General features: G+C 36.8%; 1 long non-coding RNA gene across 2 annotated transcripts; it reads left to right on the plus strand.

Moving 5' to 3' along the window:
• Positions 1–6: 6 nt before the first annotated feature.
• Positions 7–7,292, plus strand: LOC127918466 (uncharacterized). 2 transcript variants are annotated; one of them, XR_008100106.1, is made up of 4 exons: positions 7–797; positions 1,207–1,301; positions 1,538–1,720; positions 4,015–7,292. It is a non-coding gene; the product is annotated as an uncharacterized LOC127918466 (long non-coding RNA). The 2 variants fall into 2 exon arrangements; XR_008100105.1 differs by having other exon boundaries at positions 1,207–1,720.
• Positions 7,293–7,298: the final 6 nt, after the last annotated feature.

Here is a 7,298-nt window from a genome sequence, read left to right on the forward strand (position 1 = left end):
GAGTATTTTAATAATGTCACAATGTAGAATGTTTTAACTTTGTAGGAGTATTTTAATGATGTTCTACCTTATCGTTTACCCTGTTGTTGCAGATGTTTGTGTATATACACACATGAAAGCAGTATAATAAATTGGTCTATAATCAATTTTATTAACAATCTGACATCACTCCAGTATTTCTTGACAACATTCAAATTCTAATTGTCTTTATTCCCGTACTGGGCAGGCAAAAATGTTTGCGTTTAGTCAGTGAGTTGCCATGGATCACAATTTATTTTGACTGCACATTTTTCCAGTATTGGAGATTTAATTTTGTTTGGGCTCGTTCCAAGGGGACGAGAGTTCTAGAAGCTAGTGAGTTTTAGGATTCTATAAAAAGAAAAATGAGAAGATACGATTGTATATTATTATTTAGAAATGCGTGTTTTCTTTTAATTATTGATAGCCAGTAGACACTGTTTATATTGGAGAAGGTGAAGCATTGTAGTTGATTATAATGTAAAATGGAAGTTTTCTGGTGGTGAGCAAACTTGTCCAACACAAATATAGGATATATTTGTTGTCTTAAGGGGGAAGGTGATACAGACTTTGTTTATAGCTTGTTAGCACGTAGGACGCACAGATTGGTGTCACCTCCTTAGTCAGTATGTGTTACACCTGTGCTGGCTTGTCCTTCTCGTTAGTGGGAAGGTGTTTCACTGAGCTGGTCCAGGTTCTATTAAAGAGTGTCTGGCCCAGTGCTCCAGTTGTCTGATAGATGTGGAGAGTCAACACCTTTTAGTTTCTCCACCTTTTTGGTTTGCTTCCTTTCTAAGTTTGATGGTTTTTCTTTTGTTTTCTTTTGGTGTCTTTTAGGTCCCAGTTGTTGTTACTAGTCAACTTTCAGTGGACACCCTTACATTGTCTTTCAGAGCCCATCCTAAAAAAAAGAAGCTTATATTTTAACATTTTAATCAATGGCATTTCCTTAGGATGCTCATTAGTCTTTAAGTTGTTTTTTATCCTCATGTTTGTGTGCTAAATATTTCTGTTTATTTTCATTATATTTTCCTGTGAAGCCATTGCTTTTGTACGTACGTCTTTGTACATTTTGATACAGTATTCTTATTTAATAGAGGAAAAAAACGATTCCCTGAACTGCTTTATAATATAATTCATTGCAGATTTTAAAAATATTTGTCCCTCAACTGCGTTTCCTCCCTCCAGACAGCAGATGGCAATAAGTGTCTTTCAGGCGATGTCTCTCCTGTGACGTATAGTCTAGTGGACGGAAAGCTTCTTCAACAACTGCGGCCACCTCGGTAGGTCGCCAGACAACAAAGTCGGAACATTCAAGTTCTTTAGACAATTTCGTGGTTTATTTGCCACTATGATTTAAACATACTTATGTGGAAACAACTGGATACCCCATTTCATTTAGTATTTACGTTGTAAGTCAACTTGCTGGCTAGTTAAGTTAGTACTAGTCTAGTCGCTAATGCTAACTAGCTATTATCTCCGACCATGAGTTCACTAAGCTTCTCTCCTCCTGCTAAAGAAGATGAGGTCTGTTTGGACGGAGAAAGAAGCTCTCGTCAAAGAGGAGGCGGAAGAGAAAGATGTTACAATACAAAAACAAGTAGAGGGTGAGGTTGTTACCGTGAAAGAAGAGGAAGACGCCTTCAGAGGAGGAGGATGTTAGTGGAGTGGACTGGAGATCTGATTAACATCAGTAAATACAGTGAGTGCTATCTTATAAAACAGGGACACAAACTCTGCAGTTGTTGAACTAATGTGTGATTTTACATTCTACACTTGAATATGTTTTTGTACTGTAGGAATTGTTCATGACGTCCTCCAGTGATTTTTAACCTTTTCTTGTTGAAAAGGGATATATATAGATACAGTAAAGTATAAACCCACTAAAGGGAAACAAATAAATGATTTGGGGAAAAGTGTTTTTTTAGACAACTGCAAACTATAAGGAATGAGTGATGTCATAGTAAGGCCTTCAAGGAGTTGGCTTGATGGGAAGTCGTGATGTCATCCAATAGGTGATGGATCTTCATGTGAATATTCATTATTATTTTTTTAAATCCTTCCTGTTCTGTCAAGTTGGTTGTTGATCATTGCTAGAAAGCCATTTTAAAGCCTTGCTATAGACTTTCAAGACGATTTAAGTCCAAACTGTTACTCAGGAGCGTTCAATGTCATCTTGGAAAGCTCCTCCAATGTAGATTTGGTCTTGTGATTTAGGTTATTTTCCTGTTAGGACAGTTTTTTGTATTCAGATCTCTGAAATGCTCTCTAACTACGTAACATTTAGTGTCTCCTTATATTACGCTGGGAAAACAGTTTTCATGGGCACAGAAATTCTAAATAATTTCAGAGTTTGCAAAATCCAATGGTTCTAACTGAGAGTCACCTTAACTTTATTGACACCACCCAAATGGATACTGTCATTAATGCGATTCTTCAATAATTACACATATTTAATGCTGTAGCTGTTTAGTTACAGTCACATCTCCACATCCGTTATAAATTGATGTTTATAGTGTGTTATTGTCTACTTGATGTCTGCTTGATTTACAGTACCGTCTCCTTAGTCTGTTTAGGCACAGAGCTGTGTAGAGAATGGTTCCTTGATGGATAGGCAATTATTATTATTATATATATTTTTTTAACCTTTATTTAACTAGGCAAGTCAGTTAAGAACAAATTCTTATTTTCAATGCCTAGGAACAGTGGGTTAACTACTTGTTCAGGGGCAGAATGACAGATTTGTACCTTGTCAACTCAGGGACCTTCCGGTTACTAGCTCTAACCTCTAGGCTACCCTATTGAACAACACACAGAGCTATTTTCCTTTATTCAGGACATTTAGAATGACAACACATTACAGAATAGACTAGTGGGATTATTCACAAAATTATCTGGTGATCAGGTTATGAAATGTCATGACAAAGACATTTTAGTTTCCATGTTTGACCTGAAATATTAAATGATTTATAGTCCTCGGCCTATGTTATTGTTAGGTGAAGTAATGGGTCCTACAGTAGGTCTATGTTGATGTTAGGTGAAGTTATGGGTCCTACAGTAGGTTGATGTTAGGTGAAGTTATGGGTCCTACAGTAGGTCTATGTTGATGTTAGGTGAAGTTATGGTCCTACAGAAGGTCTATGTTATTGTTAGGTGAAGTTATGAGTCTTACAGTAGGTCTATGTTGTTGTTATGTGAAGTATTGGGCAATTTGGCAAACACTTAGTTTACAAACCCTCATTGTCAGGCTGATGGAAAAGCTAGCTAAAGAGTATTTTACTGGTTAAAGTGTTTTTTAAGTATGAAGCAGTTGATTTGAGACTTTGAGACTTCCACAAACATTACACTAAGCAGGAGATTCAAGCGAGCTTTACAATTATAATCCAAAAATAGTGTGAAATGCACTCATATTCAACCTGTAAATGGAGGCTATTTTTGCTGTCAGCCTATGAGACCTCCCCTGAGTTTTCCCCCACGGTGGTGAATTAGTGAATAGACACAGAGCTTAATGTGAGTTTCCTTCAGTAGCATCCTGATCTGCGATGATAGTGAGCTGTAATATTCAGAATACATTGTGAAAAACTAAAATCTTGGCTCACCATTTTTTGCTCCAACCAGATATACTACATCCATAACTAGTGGTTTCCTCATTACCAGATATACTACATCCATAACTAGTGGTTTCCTCATTAGCAGATATACTACATCCATAACTAGTGGTTTCCTCATTAGCAGGGAGGAGTTTCTGCAACCAAATTGTGTGTGCGCCGGCCTCGTGCTGCAATTTTATGAAACACAGAAAGGGGCCAAAATTGGAGACTAAAAGTCGTCTGGCACATTGCTTAGAGTTTCAGCAACTTTAATAACTTGTTTCAGACGTCAATTGTTGTACAACTTCATGGGTACGCTCTGGGCATCACCTTTTAACTCAAATAAACAGTGGAGTTCTGCTGTTTTGAGCCTTTAACCATCTGTCTGACTTTGTTGTTCACCCAGGAGAACAACATCATGATGCTGACAAGGCAGAGAAGAGTCTCTCCCGATCAGGACACCTCAAGAAACACCAGCAGAGACCCACAGGGAAGAAATCTCACCACTGCTCTGAATGTGGGAAGAGTTACTCAAGATCAGATTCACTTAAACTACATAAGAGAATACACCAGCGAGTACACACAGGAGAGAAACCTCACCACCGCTCTGAATGTGGGAAGAGTTACTTAAAATCAGATTCACTTAAACTACACCTGAGAATACACACTGGAGAGAATCTTCACTTCTGCTCTGACTGTAGGAAGAGATTCACCTCTTCAGTAGACCTTAAAATACATCAGAAAATTCACACTGGAGAGAAATCTTTTGGCTGTGATCAATGTGGGAAGAGTTTTACTAAGCCAATCAACTTGACATCACACCAGCGAATACACACTGGAGAGAAACCTTATGGCTGTGATCAATGTGACAAGAGATACTCTGATAAAATATATCTAGTCAAACATACATGGAGTTGTTTCATGATATCAATGAAATATTTTCACAATGTAGAATGTTGTAACATTGTAGTAAAAAAAAAAAAAAAAAGTCTGTTTTTTTTCGCGATTACTTCAAATCGACAGCAAGCAGCTGGGACATATGGTCATATTATGAAACTGGGCTCCATGGCGGATGCAATTAACTAGTTTTTTTAAAATCAGAAAATAACGTTAAAAATAAAAACCAGAGTGCAGAATAATTACTTTACGAGCGCTCAACACCCGTTGAATTTGGCCAGTGTCAGTAAATGTAGGAAAAACCGCGTAATTAAATTGTTTCCAGCAGCACATTTACAGTCACCAACGCTCTGGTTAACACAAACACTGCCTAAGCAGCTCTGCTAGGGCGAGTAAAATGGTCAGAGTGGTCTCATTTGTGTCTGGAATTAGCTATCCAGCGTGATGGCCATTGTAAGGCCAGAACGCTCAAATCAACCCTACACCTCGGCCCGAACGTCCAGTGTGCGCTCCGAGAGCAAAACGGTCTGAATTTACAAACTGACAATGCTCTGAATTTATGAGCGTCACGTTGTACAGCGCTATATTTTCTGTTCTACACTAACGGAAAAACAGAGGATGTTTCATGGAGTAGAAACACCATAATATTAATTAAAAGCAAGTACCAGTCAAAAGTTTGTACACACCTACTCATCCCAGGATATTTATTTATTTTCTACATTGTAGAAATAGTGAAGACATCAGAACTATGAAATAACACTGGCCTCCCGCATGCCCTGCATTCTGTATTACAGACATTGCCTGCTCTCCCATATGTAAGGAATTAGGCACTTTCCCATGTTTACTACAGTATGTATTGTGGACGGCACAGTATCCTAATAAACAAATAAACACATTTCGTTAAAATAAAGATTTAAAAAAATACTCGTTTAAAATGCAGATGTTGATTTAGTTATGGATCCATAACGAATTACTATGGGAATAAATATCACTGATTTACAGAAATACTGGAACAAAGTTGTCTAATGAAGGCAAACAATTTAGAATCCTCCAATCCTGAAGCCTACTCCCGACAGCGCCGTATTTTCCATTCCATCCTAACAGAAACCCTTAGGGTTTCGTTTTTCTTTTTTCTCTGAATGGAAACACCATAATATGAATCAAATTAATTTGGCCAAATTTCTTAAAATCAATCCCATATACTATGTTATTACAAGAAAGGTTTGAAATTCTCTGGTAATGCCAATACGGGATACTATCAAATGCTTCTCAAATATGCCCTCTGGTGGTCAAACAGTAACAGAAAGAATGGCTGAGAATTGAATGACGTGCCACAGAATGCTGGAGCAGCACGCAAGGTGTACCGCAGTATGACACCTTTGAAAGGAAGAACCACATATCAGGATGTTTCATCATAGACGTATGTATACATTCTACTATTGGTTTTCGTCTCACCCCCCTTTTAAGATTTAGATGCACTATTGTAAAGTGACTGTTCCACTGGATGTCATAAGGTGAATGCACCAATTTGTAAGTCCCTCTGGATAAGAGCGTCTGCTAAATGACTTAAATGTAAATGTAAATGTAGTAGGAGTATTCTAATGATGTCACAATGTAGAATGTTGTATCATTGAAGTAGGAGTATTCTAATGATGTCACAATGTAGAATGTTGTAACATTGTAGTAGGAGTATTCTAATGATGTCACAATGTAGAATGTTGTAACATTGTAGTAGGAGTATTCTAATGATGTCACAATGTAGAATGTTGTAGTAGGAGTATTCTAATGATGTCACAATGTAGAATGTTGTAACATTGTAGTAGGAGTATTTGAATGAATTTCATAATGTAGAACCCTAAACGTTTGCCCCCTGTTCAATTTGATGAATTGATTTCTGCATGATATGGATATTAGCCTCTGGGGAAGAATCCAGGCTCTGAATTGAATGAGTTCTATTTATGTGATTTAACAAAAAGATCAGGTGTGATGTTAATGTTTGTATGTTTTGTATTGTTTATAAAATATATATTTTCAGGTCTTTTTTCATAACTTAATTTCAACGTACTTGCAGCTTATACACCTATAATCAATGTTATTAACAATCTGACATCACTCCAGTATTTATTGACAACATTCAAGTGCTAATTGTCTTTGTTCCACTACTGAAGAAGCATGACTCAAATCACCTCATATTTCAAACATTCAGCCTGACAAATATATGTTTTATTATTCCATGCCTCACCAATCACATTTGCTTTTGATATTTTTTCCAATTCATGTAACATTTAGTTTTTGGGGGGTTTCTTGATGGAGAACATAACAACAAACAATGGAGTAAAACAAGTTTATAATTTGTATTGGATGTTGCATCCAATTGTTAATATTTGAATCAATGACATTTCCTTAAAATGCTCAGTCTTTCAGTTAAGTTTCTGTTTGTTGTGTACTAAATATTTCAGTTTGTTTTAGTAATATTATATAAAACTCAAAGTAATGGATATGGAGCATTTATGACCTCAGTTACACCTGGCACCTAAATGTGATTTCTGTCATCCGATCGCTCCATTAGGTTCAGATCTAACAGGATGGGCCTTTGACGCAGTCAAGCCACCAAATATGCATAAGCAATATAAAGAGATGTGGGGAAAAGTAAATTCTACATAAATTACCTTCATAATATCAAAGAACAAATGTTTGTGTCTGAGGGGAAATTAACTTTCATACAGCCAAAAGGGGTGAGAAATTACACCAATTTCAGTGGACAATTTGTACTAATGTAAATAAACATGGATG

The sequence above is a fragment of the Oncorhynchus keta genome, unplaced genomic scaffold (genome assembly GCF_023373465.1).
Source record: "Oncorhynchus keta strain PuntledgeMale-10-30-2019 unplaced genomic scaffold, Oket_V2 Un_contig_14264_pilon_pilon, whole genome shotgun sequence".
NCBI lineage: Eukaryota > Metazoa > Chordata > Actinopteri > Salmoniformes > Salmonidae > Oncorhynchus > Oncorhynchus keta.